The sequence below is a fragment of the Bidens hawaiensis genome, unplaced genomic scaffold (assembly GCF_021521415.1).
Source record: "Bidens hawaiensis isolate Kalapana, Puna unplaced genomic scaffold, B.hawaiensis_p1.1 tig00035161_1, whole genome shotgun sequence".
Lineage (NCBI taxonomy): Eukaryota > Viridiplantae > Streptophyta > Magnoliopsida > Asterales > Asteraceae > Bidens > Bidens hawaiensis.
In genome coordinates, this window is record NW_027505357.1 from 1 (window position 1) to 16,465 (window position 16,465).

The 16,465-nt window shown below is 39.2% G+C and overlaps 2 pseudogenes across 1 annotated transcript; both read right to left on the reverse strand.

Annotated features, from left to right (window-relative positions):
• Nucleotides 1-429: 429 nt before the first annotated feature.
• LOC143612665 (4-hydroxyphenylpyruvate dioxygenase pseudogene) lies at nt 430-5,473 on the reverse strand (annotated as a pseudogene).
• Nucleotides 5,474-6,612: 1,139 nt separating this feature from the next.
• LOC143612661 (UDP-D-apiose/UDP-D-xylose synthase 2-like) lies at nt 6,613-11,140 on the reverse strand (annotated as a pseudogene). The gene is made up of 9 exons (XR_013149978.1): nt 10,660-11,140; nt 9,752-9,844; nt 9,528-9,635; nt 8,612-8,726; nt 8,385-8,518; nt 8,194-8,295; nt 7,999-8,091; nt 7,023-7,156; nt 6,613-6,950 (listed from the first exon to the last, which is right to left on the reverse strand). The product of XR_013149978.1 is annotated as a UDP-D-apiose/UDP-D-xylose synthase 2-like (transcript).
• Nucleotides 11,141-16,465: the final 5,325 nt, after the last annotated feature.

The window sequence follows — 16,465 nt, forward strand, 5'->3', positions numbered from 1 at the left end:
CCAAACCGAAAAGACCGAGCTGAAACAAAAACCGACGGTTTGGTTTTATGTTTTTGTAAAAAACCGCACTAACGGTTCGGTTTTTGAATTTGCATGTAATAAAAACCGAACCGAATTCCTAAATTTTTGTTTTTTTTTATATTTTATATTAAGTAATTTTTATGAATTTAATCAATGTAACTCCAATATTTTTTATCAAATGTATAATAGTCTATTATTTTACATTTAGCAAAATTATCTATACCTAAATTCATTATTTTTATTAACTTTTTATTCGGCCTAAAATTTTCAAGCTCAAATGACAAAAACCAAAACCAAAACCAAACAGTTTCAAAACTCCAAAAACCGAAGTTTTGAATTTCGGTTTGGTTCTAGCCGAAAACCACACCGAACCGTAGAAAAAAGTAATCCATGCATGCATGAATATACCTGTCACCCAAAGGCTTAGTAAAAACCTGAAGGAAAATCCTTCATGATCTCTATCCACCAACACTCCCAACTCCTCACACGCCTCCATCTGCTCACAAGTCAACACATCTCCCACCCTCTTCTTCAAATTCCGATAATACGTCGGTGGCGGGCGCGGCATAAACTCAAACCCACCACTCCGCAGTCTCATCTCTCTCAAAGTCCAAAATATACCTTCACTCTCCAATGCCAAATGCTGCACCCCAGGTAGAGGTGCACAAACCGGTTTTTTTAAAAAAACCGGTTCGGTTATTAACCGGACCGGTTTTTTTTGGCCCGGAAAAAAACCGGTTCGGTTAATAACCGGACCGGTTAATAACCGGTTTTTTGATGTCAAAACCCTAACCGGTCTAACCGGTTAGGACCGGTTTAGAAACCGGTTAGAACCGGTTAATAAACCGGTTTTTTTATTAACCGGTTTTTTTTTTTTTTTTTTTTTTAAATTTCGCGGTTTCAAATACGAATATTTGTTTTTTATATTTTGTACTTAATGAAGACCATTATTTTTTCACAGTATAAACAAACCGGTAACTACAAGGCAAAACGGACTGACCGAAGCCATTCTTTGCTTTCGTTGTTAGGGTTCTTTGCTTGGAAGATGAGTATAAGTGTGTGTTGGTGAATGTGTTTTCAACAAACCAAAGATTAAAAACACATAACTTTCATTTATAGTTTTTACATTAAAAATACAAACATTAAATCGTTATCGCATATTCGTAACTCAAAAATACAAACATTAAATCATTAACACTGAAGAAATCTCTGCCAAGAACTGTTTCTTTAACTAAATTAGAAAAATCCAAATCAAAAAGTAAATAAGAGCACATATTAGGAAAAAGAATGCTTAGACACGATTACATGAACAACTTGCTGTTTCTTACTCATGATTTGCCTCCATGTTTGCTGTTTCTTTAACTAATTTTCTTCGCTACCCGATCCCGAGCTATTTCTTAGGTAATCGTCGTACGAGGCTTCTTCATCGGTCATTGGTTGAGTGTGTCCTTCATTGACCCTCGTCTTCATACAAGCCCGTATTTTGTAAGGTAGGACATCATACATGTTTGACAAGGTGGTGTTGAAAGCATTCTTTAAAGTTTGGCTATAATAGGGGTTTTGATCGTCGTTTAACTCTAGCTCATCACAAATTTTTTCTATTAAAGCTTCAACACCACCAACATTGATGCAAGGGTTTAACGCAGCAGCACATGTCAAAACAGCGGGTAGTTCTTGAAAATATTTTCTAAATTTTTCTTTCATTTTTACACCCATATCAAAATAAGGTGCACCCCTACAATGAAGTTCACTCAACTTTGTGCACATGACAACAATTTTTGGTAAAGCAATGGGGCTTGTTGGATAGTAAACCCCGGATAAACTAGTTGTGCAAGATTTAAAAATTTGAAGGACCTCCGTAACGATCTCAATCAATAACCAGTTTCTAGGATCGTACGGTGCACATTTACCACTACTTGACAAAATTTGATGAAACGCAATTAATGATTCTTTTTGTTGGATGGCTTTCTCAAACATATTACAAGTCGAGTTCCATCTTGTTGGACAATCCCAATTTGGCCCCAACCATTGACAATTAGCTTCTACACAAAATTTTTTGTATCTTGAAAATGTTTTATTGTTGCTAAAAACATCTCGTAACATTCTTTTAAAATTGTTTCTTTGCGTTTCGATCACGTTTAAACCCATCTTGCACGGCCAAGTTGATAATATGTGCAATGCATCGGCTATGAAAAAAACGCTCCATCACAAATAGGTTTATACTTTAATTTTAAATGGCCAACCGCGGCCGTATTGTTTGACGCGTTCTCAAACGAAATTGAAAAGATTTTATGTTCAATCTTGTATTGTCGAATGACTTTATCCAAGATTTGAAAAATATTTCTACCCGTGTGCGGGTAATCAAACAATTGAAACGCAACGGTTCGTTTCATCATTTGCCACGACTCGGGGTCAACCCAATGAGCCGTCACACAAATGTATGAGTCGGGCGAACCATGAGGTACCGACCACACATCCGTTGTTAAGTTTACAACCAGTTTGTAAGTTTGAAAAGTATGAAATTAGTTCGATTTAGCGTTTTTCCATGCTTTAAGACAATCTCTTCTAAGGGTCGAACGACTTACGTGTTGGTAGCGTGGTTGAACATAGTTTTGCATCATCTCCGTGAATTGAGGGTTGTCGAAGTGGTTGAAAGGAAGTGTTTGTTGAATCACAAAGTTTGAAAACTGTTGACGTACCGCTTCAAACGTCGTACGTAAACACCGCTCCTTGATTCGTCATCTCCGGCTGCGAACTACTTCCCGATTCGTCCTTCAAGGCCTTGCAAAATGGCCTTTGTACATGCGCTTTTAAAGTGGAGTTTGCATCTTTGCCATAAAACTTCAAACAAAGTTTGCATCGAGCTTTTTGGCTACCGTTAGACATTTCGCATAGTCGAAATGTTGCCAAACATCATGGTTTCGTTTCGTGGGGATGACCCGAACGACCGTTTCTCCCGTGTTCGAGGCCCCCATGTTGACGGATGAAGCAGCACTTTGGGAGGCCATGATAATCGACTACGAAATAAGAGTGGTATACTCGAGTATGAAATAAACGACTACGAAATAAGAGCGTATGGAGTGGTAATGTGGTATAATTGAGCGTGAGATAACAAAATAATCGCGTATGAAATAAACGTTTAGAGCGTTTGGAGTTGTATAATCGAGTGTGATCTAACCAATACCCAACCTAAACTATATATAGATGTCTGTGGGGGGTAAAATGGTAAAAAAAAAAAAAAACGGGCATATAGCCGTTACAACGTTCAAAAACCGGTTTTTAACCGGTTAACCGGTTATGGAGAAACCGGTTAACCGGTTTTTCCACAACGGTCAAAAACCGGTTTTTTTATAAACCGGTTAACCGGTTTTTTCCATAACCGGTTAACAAAAAAAACCGGTTTTTCTATTAACCGTTCGTTAACCGGTTTTGGATCTAAAACTTGTAACCGAAAGACGAACCGGCGGTTTGTAAACCGGTCAAACCGGTTTTCGTAAAAACCGGTTTCCGGTTTAAACCGGTAAACCGGTTGGGGAACCGGTTTTTTTTGGCCATCTCTAACCCCAGGCCCTTCATTATAATCCAAAAACGTCTGTATTTGACTCCTCTTCGTCCCGTTGACCGGCTCGTTGACTCCAAACATAACCATCTCGTTATCACACGCCATGATCACCGAGTTCAACCCGCTGTTGTTGGTTCCCACTTCGTCAGCACTGAATTGAGCGAGTTCGTGGAATCCGGTGAATGACTTAAGGTAGTTGATGGCGGGAATGAGTTATGGGACGTTGAGTGCCACGTGGTCAAGGCGGCGGATGCCTAGGTGTTGGTGGTATGAGGAGTTGGTAATTTGGATTGGTTGGAACCCGGGTAGGAATAATGTGGAGGGAGTTGTGACTTGATGTTTTGTGTAACTGATGTAATGTAGCACGACGTCGTTGTAGAGGTGGATCTCGGCTAGGAAGATGGTGGTGTCAGGTGAAGTTAGGGTGATTGGAGGTGATGACGGTTTGGCGCCATGGGATATGCTTACGGAGGAGGCAATTGCGGCGTCTTTGACCTGGTTAAGTGAAAGATTTATTTTTAATCACATATTTTGTTGGTCGTTCAAAAAAAAAGTTTTATCTGTATCATTTCATTGTTATATATTTGTATTAATAGATCTGATTTTAAATTAGGGGGTGTTTGGGATTGCTTATTTTTATCAGTTTATAACTTATTAACTTCTTGAAAAGTAATAAGGTGTTTGGGATTGCTGATATTGTGAGAGGAAAAGTTTCATAAGTTACACTTTTGTAACTTATTAACTTAATGAAAAGTTATAAGGAGGAAAAATAAGGAATCCCAAACACTCCTTACTATATAGTAAATACACACAAAATGATATTTACTAGAGGTGTAAACGAGTCAATTAAGGTAGTGTGTGCGCTAATCAAGATCGGTTTGCTAAATATTGAATCGAATTGGGTTTTAAAAAGTTGAGTCTCGATCGGTCTAAGCCTAAAAATAGGTTTGTTTAATAAATTAGCCAGGACCCGATCTTCATTATCAAGCTGGAAAAAGAATTTAAATTAGGCATGTTATCTAAAAAGTTATTTATAATAGGCGTGTAAAATTTGTTTTTAATCAACGAAGAAAACAGGCCAATCAGAGTAAGACACATAAGATGGTTAGCTTCATTAGGCATCATATGTGCCGACATTGAAAACCGTGAAAATCTTACATGTTTGAACCATTTTTTTGACACGTGTCCCAAACATGCCACATAAGTGTCACGCCCCAACCGAATGTTACAATAAGGGCCCAAAGAAAAATGATTGGACTAGGTTAGAGCCAATTATGCTTAGGCTAAGATTGAGCCAAGACGCTGATACTTAGGCATCTCTTACAGCCATGTTATTTATTAACACACTATGTAATTTTGAATTCTTGTAAGATGGTTTAATAACTCGAAAGAAAAACATACCTCAATGGCAACTGCTCGGACAGCAAGCCCATGGGAGGCGGTGAAGGCGCGACAAGCAGAACCGGAGAAGGTAGGTATGGAGGCAGAGGTGGTGGAGTTGGTAACGGGATAAGGGGCGGTGAATACAAATAAGAGTTGACCGGAACCAAGGACATAAGATGCATGAACTGTGTTTCCAGTAGACAAATCTGATTTGGCAATTATAGGCATTCCAAGAGCCCATGAAAACCGATGGGCCGTGTTGGTAGCATCAGAACACCAAAACTCCACGTGGTCAAACCTCTTAACGGCGAACTTGTCTGACATGTGAACAGAGTTCGACTCTGCAGCCTGCGAGCTGTTGTGTTTTGCGGCGGTTGCATGGCCGTTAACGAGCTCGTGTTCTTTCCCCATGAGCCTAACTGTTGGTCTTTGCACCATCAATGAGAATAATTGAGAACTGAGTATTGTGATCTTATGTAGTTATGTTGTATAGTAAATGTTGACTTATAACACACCAATACGAATCATTTTAGTGGTTGACTTAAAACAAATGACTTGGATACTAAGGCTCTTTTTCGTGATTTTTTCTAATTAAGATACAAATAAATTACAGTTATAATGGTGTGAAGCAAAAGATAAAACATGTGTAAGCAAGTAAGTGGTTGGTTATGATTATGCAATCGTATGGAGATCCACATACAACATTAGAATCTTATCTACTATCATATTTTTTTCACTGGAATGTGCATCAAAGGGGATGATTTTAATGAGTCAACAATAGTCGGTTCTATTATCATTTTATCAGCATAAATGGTTGTAACTTGTATGTTGAAAATTTTGTTTTTTCAATGATTTAAGATATATACAAAATAACAAGTTCTTCTTTATTATAGTTTGTATCGAACTAAAACGTGTTTAAAATTGAGATATGATGAACGGCGTATCAATGCTTAAAGTGGTGTTTTGGTTAATAAAGGATATTGTTTTCTTAGTCATAAGAAACAAGTGGGACCATAGCCACGCACACACACGTTGTGTCTGTCAGCGTTGCTAATAGTGAAAAACGAAGGTGTTGGACTCCAAAGTCGGTCGCCAAGAATTACAGATTGACTTTCAGATTCTGATGCCAAGACACCACTTTGAGCAAGGATGCCATCATGCCATGTTATCACTTCAGAACAAACTAACACTTGGCTCTCGTAATACCAATCTTTATCTCAAAACATACTTGCATTTTACATTCTCACGTAGTTGATTAAGGCGAGTGCAAGGAATGTGATAAACGGGAGTTCGTGATTGTATGAGCCTAGGGGACTGAATACATGAGCAATGAGACAGATGAAGAAGGATAATCACCATATAAGTAAAATAACATATAATGGTTTAAATGGATGATAACGAACCCGCCTTAGTCTAAACAAGTAGAAACCACCATACAATTTTCTCACTAGTAGATAGCAATCACTTATCTATAACTTCTTTTGAGACGAGACGATAAATCACCAATCTAACTCTTTAGCTTCTCACCTTTCACAAATGTTTATCAAGTGCATTAATGATAACAGGGTTAGGCTCTCACTAGATACCGACCATCTCTATAACGACTTAATAATATTTTGAAAGTACATATTTAAAATACAGGTTGATACATTCGAGCTAAGAGATACTTAGCTGAACTAATTCATCAAATGAATAGTAAATAATAGCACAAATAATCTCTCTAAACAAAAGAATACAACACAAAATACTCAAACAAAGCAGGTTCCTTAGTCATTACAAGTACAAATTTCGTAGCAACTGTTGACATGAAGGTGTATGAAAGAAAGATAATGTTCTGTATATATGACAACTCAACCAGAATCCTTACTTTTTTAGCTTGCTGATGGTTTCGCAATTGCTTGCTTGATGGCTTCGGCATACGTCCTGTGTTGATATGTAAGTGTGGATTCCAGCAAGTCCCAAAGCGATGTCTTAGGATTCCAACCTGGCATTTATAGAAAAAAAAATTCCCGTTAGAATAATGTGATAGCGAATAGAGTGTGAAATTCGATTGTACCTAATTGTTTGTTTATGATGGTCATGTCTGGAATTCTTTTATCACTGTCATCATAGCCTTCTCCATAAAACTCTTTGGAGCTCACATCAATGGTGGGACTCTCTTGCCTCTTCTCCACTTACTTTTGAATACACCTGTCCAAACCAAGACATGCTTAATTATTTGTTAACAAGTTTCCAATTTCTGATTCTGCCCCTTGACAAAATGGGTTCTAATCAAACTGGTTCGGATCAAAACGGGCTGTCTTATTAAAGTGTCAAATGTTCTGGTCAAAGTAGGTGGTGGGTGGTGCTAGACCTAAGTAATCAAGTTTTATGATAGTGATGTAAATAGACCCGTTACATAATTATTGTAAATATAAGTTGACCTGTTCTATAAATGGGGTGTAAACAAGCCGAGCCAGGACCGAGCTTTGACTACGCTTGAGCTCGACGGGTTTAACTTACAAAGAGCTCGAACTCGGCACGTTTCGAGCTCTAAATTTAAAGCACGAGTTTGGCTCATGAGTATTTTTTTCAGGCTCAAGCTCGGCTCGCTTATTATTTATTAATTATTTCTATAAATTATGTAATATATATTATTAGTTATTATTACGATAATTTATACATAATAATAATAATAATAATAATAATAATAATAAATTATAAAAAGTATTAAATATACTAAATAAAATTATATAAATAATAGTCTCATTTAGGCTTGAAAGCCAGCTTGAGCTCGATAAGTGAAGCTCGGGCTCGAGCTGCTTATGAAACAAACTTAATTTTTTGGCTAAAGCTCGGGCTCGTTTAAGCTTAGTTTAATTCAAGCTTTTAGCGACCCGATCTCAAGTAGCACACGAGCGGCTTGGCTCGTTTACCCTGAAATTGACCCACAAGCAATTTTTTTACCCAAACCAATCCATTGCATGATAAATAGATCTTAATTACCCTCAAATATTTATAAAAAATTGAATTGGTAAATAATATGAACACACCTGAGCCATCATTTCAGCAAGCTGTCTGACTGTAACTTCATTGTTAGGGTTGCCCACATTGAAGATATGACCGCTAGCTCTAGCTGGATTTTCCTATAATAAGACCAGAGAACACAATTACCCAACATTTTCAAAAAAACAGAAAACAAGGATTTTCCGTATGACTATATGTTAAAGATAAAACATTTGACATACAATCATCAAAAGAACAGCTTCAATGGCATCCTTGATGTAAATGAAGGTTCTTTGTGATTCACCACCATCCACAAGCTTCAAAGGTTCCCTTCCCAAAAGATTCTAAGTACAAAGAAAATAAAAAACTGTTGGTACATAATATGATAATATTGTGGGAAAATGGAAGTTAAATAAAAGTGACTGAAACTAACATTGCTAAAGCAAGCCAGAACTCTTGGAACACCCTCACTGGGACCATCAATTCCAGGGATGAAGTCCATCCTAGGACCAATCCAGTTGAAAGGTCTTACTATGGTAAACTCAAGACTGTTTTCTGCACCCTCAGCTGTTACGTGAAAAGAAGATAAAGTGAGTGAGCATGCATGTTTTGGTGTTGTACATTGGAAAAAATGAGGCTTAAGTTTGTTTGTTTGTATACCGTATATTAGCCTCTCTATCAATTGTTTAGCACATGCATATGACCACCTCTGCTTCTCAACTGAGCCAAATATGCATGGGGATGTATCTTCTTTGAGGATGTAGTAAGCAGGATCCTGTAAGGACACAAAATAAGTTGGCATGTTGCTTTGAAAATATAATCAAGTCGCTAAAAGACTGTAATGGGGAAGCAAAGAATTCATCTTATTGAGATGACAAACACAACAAGATACAATCTAATCAACACAAACAAGGTCCACTTTTAGCCTTATATTAATCTATATAGTTCGGAACAAATCTAAAGAAACTACAATGAAAAGATGATCAGCGGAATGGTCAATGCAACACTCAGTAATCCCAAAATTAGAATTTTCATTTTTTAAATTCAATCAGGAAAAAAGTGAATTAAGATGGCAGACTTAAGATACCATACTATAAGTGGAGAGTGTGTTGCCTGCAAACTTTGAGTGAATGTGAATTCAAAGCCTATGCCACCTAACGGAATACTCTAATTCAACATTTGGCAAGCTAAACTTAACGATTAACCTCCATTTAAATCCAACATCAAAGAAACAAGCACAAATCGTACTTGATGATCCAGTTAACATGCTACTGGTTGGCATTTAATATGTTACCAAGTGACAATTATATCCGAATATGATAATAAGCATCTTTGAAAATAAAGCCAGCATAATCAACTAAAATGGCTTAAAAGATGATAATTCCACCTTTTCTACAAATTTTAAACATTTACACAAAAGCTAAGGAAATCAAACCATGAAATTTTAAGTTGTAAATGTCAGGGTAGAAAACAAGTAAACTCACAAAAAACATAACCAACATGTATCGTTAACAAAAATGTGACTGAACATGTCATTGTATAAAAACTAACAACCAACCAAAGATCTGAACCTTACCTGACGTAAAGGACTATCTTTGGGAAGAAAGCTACCGATTGTCTTCCCATATACTTCACAAGTAGAGAAGTGAATGAGCCTCTTATTATTCTCAGAGCAATACTTAACCTACAAATGAAAGTAACACAAATCATCACACAATTTTGCCTCAACAACAATAAAATTGCCACCCGACCAAACCGTCAAGTCAAATCAACGTAAACAAGATCCAATGCAATAAATACCACAGGAAGTGCATCAATGAAATTGCTGTAAATCGTGTCAAGTGGACGCGTATTGTAATCCGCTGGAGTGCAAATAGCCGCCAAATTTATCGTCTAAACACAAATAAACAAAATTAAATAAATCAGCACAAAATAATTATTCTCCAAACCAATCAGCTAGGGATGAGATCGGTACAGTATTGATATCATGCCAAAACAATACTGATACCAAAAATGTCTGGAACATATTCCAAATACCATACCGATTTTTCTGTTCGGTCCTAGTACCGTTGAATAGGAGTGCAAACGAGCCTAGTTACACGAGATCGGCTCATGAAAAAGCTCGATCGAGTCGAGCTTAAACAAGCCCGAGCTCGAGCCTAAAAGAAAGCCCGTTTAATAAACGAGCCTGTCATTTATATATCTTTTTATAATATATATATATATATTAATGTATGCATATATATTTAATAAGTATAAATTGATATATATAATTTTAGGAAAAAATAACTAAATAACATATATTATTTTATATATAAAGTTATAATAAAATAAAAATACAAATAACTTATTAATAAATATAAACGAGCCGAGATTGAGCTTGAAAAACTACGAAACGATCCGAGCTCGAGCTTGATAAATAAAGATCAAAATGAGCCGAGCTCGAGCTCCGTATAAGTTAAACAAGCCGAGCTCGAGCCTGGTCGAGCTCACGCTCGACTCGGCTCCTTTGCACCCCTACCGTTGAAGATACCGATACGGAACATCCCTAATCTGCATTCATGGAATCATGTTCACGCAATTTATCGTCTACTATCTTACACTCTAATCCTATAACACTAAACTAACAATAACAATAACGAGTACTTAATAATATACAGTTAAATTAGGGCAAAATACTGAAATAGTTAAATACAGGCGATTAATACCAGATCGGAGCACTTAATGAGTCCTTCAAGGCGAGAATCATTCTTAATATTAAGCCGGTGGAACTGAATACGACCGGTCCACGGAAGCGAGTCCGGTTCAAGCAAATGCTTAATCTTATCATTATACACATCAACAGCCAACACCGTGTGCGGCGTCTCGGACATCAACTTCTCACACAAATGCGAGCCGATAAATCCTCCGGCGCCGATCATGCATATCGTCATCGGCTTAATCGCATTTCCGTCCAGATCTACTCTCGCCATCGCTGTTTGTTTAATCTCCGGCGATTGGATTGGATCCGGTGGAAGGTATTTAAAGAGGTTCACAAATCACAATCCACTTGCAATTCAGTGTGTAAAGTGGATGCTTTTGATTTTGATTCACTGTGGTCACGTGTAGGGGTGTTTGTGTGGGCTATGTGATCTGACGACGTGGCGTGGATGGGAGGGTGGTGTACGGTGGATGTTAGGGCACTGGATCGTAGCAAGCGGGTATTTGTCGGTTATTTATGTACTGTTTTATATTTATTTATTTTAATTTTAACAACTAATATTGTGTGTGTGACAATTAGATTTTGGATGGTGACATGATTAAGTTGTTTATTGTATTTTTTATTTTAATTTTAGCAACTAATATTGTGTGTGGGGCAATTAGATTTTGGATGGTGACATTTAAGTTGTTTATTGTATTTTACACAAGTAAATTGCATTGTTAGTATACGCGTTATTTTTTATATTATGATTTTTTTAATAATTCTATTAATTATAAATTTAGTCATGTTGATCACATTACTAATTATGTACACTCTCAATATAAAATGGAATATAAAATATGACAAACAAAAGGGATGTTTAACAACCTATACAGTAATAAATTGGATGTAGCTTAATGGTAGAGCACTCACTTTACTAGTGATAGGTAAGGGGTTCAAACCTCACTACCACCAATTTATATGGGAGATGTGAGGGATGACCATGGCTTGCCAGGGTTCGAGTCTTGATCTCACCCGGTTTTACCGGCTCTTCGCTGTCGTGCCGTTTGGCAGGCGTGGGGTCGGGTTTTATCCGGTGAATCCCTCAACAGGTGGACCGCTAGGGGATCCGTCCGTCCAGAATAGTGGCCGGCTCGGGCTACCTTTAGTCAATGGGGGCCGCGTACGGAGTACCCGGCGTTACTTAGTTGGCCGTTCAAAAAAAACAACCTATATAGTAATTATTTAATTATTAAAAGATTTGAATGATTAAGAAACTCTGAATAAGTGAGTGCTGAGTGCATCGATATGATGGTGATTGGTGGTGAACGGCGTGGTGATGGGTTCAATAGGAGTTGACGCATGAGTGGTAGATTGAGGGTCGAACATATGTGAATAGGCAAAGAGGTGAAGCTTTCAATTAAGATCATTTTAATATTTAATAGGTAAAATGTTTGCTGATCGATTCAGGCGTGTTATTTTAGTGAACCAAACACATTTAATGATGGATGATTCAAATGGAGTCAAGAGACTACAAAGTAGTCTGATTACTTCTTTGTCTTTTTGGGATTGGGTCATTATTGAATATGATTTTTTTACTAAGATGTCTAGTTATTACTTACGAATTATGTATGCTCTTAGTATAAAACACGACAAACAAAATTTATATATTTTCATACATAAAGTATCATAAAGACTTAACCGAAACTATATTCACTTTTAGGTTAAAAACTGGAAGCAAAACGAATATGCTTACTAAGGGGGTGTTTGAGATTGCTTATTTTTACCAACTTATAACTTATAAACTTATGAGAAGTAATAAGGTGTTTGGGATTGCTTATATTATGAGAGGAAAAGTTCTATAAGTTATACTTTTGTAACCTATTAACTTAATGAACAATTATAAGGAAGTAAAATAAGGAATCCCAAACACCCCCTAAATCTAGTCTCATGTCTGTCGGGGAAATACTACTCACGCCTAAAAGCATCTACAATGTAAGATGGGTGCTAATGTGTAGGTTCCTGGAACGGATCGTACACGGGATGTTCTCTAACAACGCAGGTGCGGAATCCCTGCGTAGGTAGGTTACGAGTGTAGATATAGAATAACACAAGCAATGAATCAAACACGTAATATTATTAACCAAACACGTGACTCGTAGTCACTATTACAGACACTGGAACTAGCAAACACGTCTGCTTAAACTCGAACACTTGACTGAAACCCTAAACTACTTAACCTCGACGATTCGGCTGTAACAATCAATATATACACGACAACTTCGCCACAGGCGAAGTTGTCTGTAACTTCGCATATTCAACAAGTTCGCCTGAGCGAACTTGTTGACAACTTCGCTTGTTCAACAAGTTCGCCTGAGCGAACTTGTTGACAACTTCGCTAGTTACACAAACAAAAACATAATCAAATACACAATTACAATACAGACTCGATTACAATTACAAGACTATGAACTACTGACAAACATGTACCAACAGACTCCCCCTTGGCAGTAGCTTCATATCTTGATTCTTCAAAACTCGAGTCTTGTAATCTGCATCTCTAAGCGTGCGCCCCTTCTTTCACACATACTGACACTACACTTTGATATCTCCTAGCTTGATCCTTCCAAGCAGGAATGTAGAAGATCTTCTTGTTGTTGAGTACTTCCAGATCAGCTTGCGACAGGTTAACAAGATGCATCGGGTCGTAAACCCGAAGCAGTTCTTGTTCATCCTCGTCCTCCATTACTGCCTCTGCAGTCTCACAGTCCACAAACCACCATTTCAAATCTTTCAGCACATCTCGAGGCATAGCTTTCATGGGTACCTCCTTGATACATCGGACTGGTTTGTACTTCATCACCATCCACGGTTTACCATCTGCTCTCATACCTCTCTCTGTATCCTTCACTAATTTTCCCTTTTGTGGCTTTAGCAACTCAAACTTCTTTTCTTTTACTCCTTCTTTCCACATTATCTTCTCAATCATTCTAGCCATATTGTCGTTGTTTCGGTTTATCAGGCCCAACCTGGCCAAATCTTTTACTTCGCATTCAGGCAATGTGTTGAACGATCTCAACATTCTCTTGAAATACTGAACGCCATCATAACGCTTCACCACAAACAACTTGAGCTGTTCATCATAGATCCAACAAATAATCCCCTTTTTCGCCTCTGCATACCCTTTAATGTTGTAGCTCTTTCTGAACATGGTTGGAACAGCAGGCTTCTTGGTCTTGACAAACCAATGAGCATATTCTTCCTTCCATCTAGGCTGCTCTTCCCACACCGTCTCATCCAACACCGTTTCATCACCAACACCCGACTTTTCCACTTCGGGAATGTCATGCTCAACATCATCATCCATTATCTCACCTTCTTCTAACACATTTTCCACATTAATCTTTTCCCCAATCCTCTCAATCTCATCCACGGGCAACACGTCGTCATCATCCATAAACTCATCGTCTTCCTCATCATCCAACTCCTTTAAAGCATCGATAACGTCCTCAACATCAGCATCATCACCCATACCAACAACAACATCACCAGCTACATCTGTAGACTCCCCCTCAGTTGTGGAAGCCCCAAGAGCCTGAGAGGTTCTTGGCAGCTCACCACCTGCACCCGAAGGTGCATTGGGATCATCGTCATGATCTTCTCGTCTTTTCGTTCTCAACTCATCGCCCCTACACGTCTTCTCCCCCTGAGATGCCAAGTATTCCTTGAAGGCATCAATTATTCTTCCGTGTTCAACCAGGAGGGCAGCTTGTAGTCGATTGGATTCCACTAGGCGTTCAATAGTCTTAGACTGTTCGGCAACAATACGCTCTAGTGATGTAATCCGTTCAGCATCTGAAGTAGGCAGTGGAGTTGGCGGAACATCAGTAGCAGAAGTGACCGCAGGTGGTACACTTGGTAACCCTGCAGTTGTTGTGATAGTCGAATCAACGAAGCGTGCGACTACCACCGGTGGATCAAACGGTTGTGGTGGTAGAGACACCACTGCTGGAGCTGACGCTTCGACAGTCGTAACCTGTGCAGTAGTAGGAAGAAGTGACATACCTGACAAGACAGGCGGAGCAAAACGTACATGCCTTGAAGTCTCCCCCGCTCCAGTAGCCATACCTAGTCGTTCTCGTCGCGAACGTCTCATCACAAGTTGTACCGCTTCTTCCTCATCTCCCTCCTCGTCCTCAACTCTCGGCCTCTTACCCGAAATCCTTTCACGAGTCACCATTAGCCGTCTGGCCTCAGCAAACGTTTCATCTAACTCGGATTCAGCTACCGAAGTAGCTGCTGTAGAAGCATCCATAACTTGAGGACCCGAGATATCCATATCAAACAAACCGTGTCCACTGAAAGCAGCATCCAGATCAACGTTTTCAGCCGTGGACATAGTCTGTGCAATAGTAGCTGGCACAGCAGCAGAAGATACAACAGGTGCAGCTGATACAGCATGAGGTGCTGCCGCCTAATGTGGTTGCGGATCCCTGAACTCGTCCCCTCCTGCAGGAACATACTCCGGGTTGATGAGATACCCGAAAAGTGGAGTATGCCTTGGGCGGCGTTCAGGGTTGCTACGAGTGCTCGACGTCCTACATTGAGCAAAAATACGCTTTGTTACACACTCAACATATCGAATAGGGCGCCGTTGCGGTAGAGACGGAGCGACATGATTAATAATCATTTGAAGAAATCGCGGATACATGATAAATCGTTCTCGCGCCGTCGCCCGTCTCTGACGATCAATCTCATAGAAAATCATCTGACTAAAAGAGTAACGACGATTGTAAGTCAGGGCCGTCATGGCAGATTGCATCGTCGCACCCATCCCGTCTGTTCCTGCTTTCCTGCCGGACATGCACACAATTAACACGTGCATCAGAAAGCGCCATTGGTCCAGCAGAAAGCCTTTCCTCCTCTGCGAGTCCCCCAGCGGACCCGAATAACCCATTCTCAAGTATGCTCCGTCACGGAAAGGAGCTACGAACTCCGTTGGGTCGTCTCGTGTCTCATTGCCGAACTGCAGAGCCAACCGAATGTCTTCCGAAGAAAACTGTATGTTTTGACCATTGACGGTTGCTCGCATCACTGGAGGCTCAGGTCTGCAATCATAATACACCGTCTGCCAGAAGTCTTGAATGTTGGGCAGAGATATGGGTAGTGTATTAGTGATCGCGTGAAAAACTCGTGATCGTTGGAGAAATGTGATAATCTCCCTATAGTCTTCAACGCCTCGTGCGTCTGGATCCAAAGTAATGTATTGGTTATGAGCTGGAAAGAATTGTCGTTGCTCATCACCATCATCACCACCAGTTCCTCCAACTGCAGCCATATCTGCACAAAACAAATCAAGTTAGAGACGTTTTACGTAACTCACAAGTTCGCAGTGTAGCAAGTGCGAAGTTGTGATGTAAGATACACAGGCGAAATTAAAGTTGAGGCGAAGTTGGGGACAACTTCGCATCATCAGTAAATTCGTCTAAAAAACAGTTAAAAGAAAAGGATATAGGCGAAGATAAGGATAACTTCGCCACGGCGAAGTTACAGTTAAGTTCGCCAGGGCGAAGTTGTGGATAACTTTGCCAAGGCGAAGTTGATGATAACTTCGCCACGGCGAAGTTGTGGTTAACTTCGCCCAGGCGAAGTTGTGGATAACTTCGCCCTAGGCGAATTTAAGCGTCTGGCGAAGTTGAGATTAACTTCGCCAAAACCATAACTTCGCCTGAAACAGAATCGGCGACGGTTCGGATTCGGAGGTCGAAATCCGATGTTTTCGGACCGATTAAACGATAGAAACATGAAGAACAACATATTTCAAAGGTGAATGG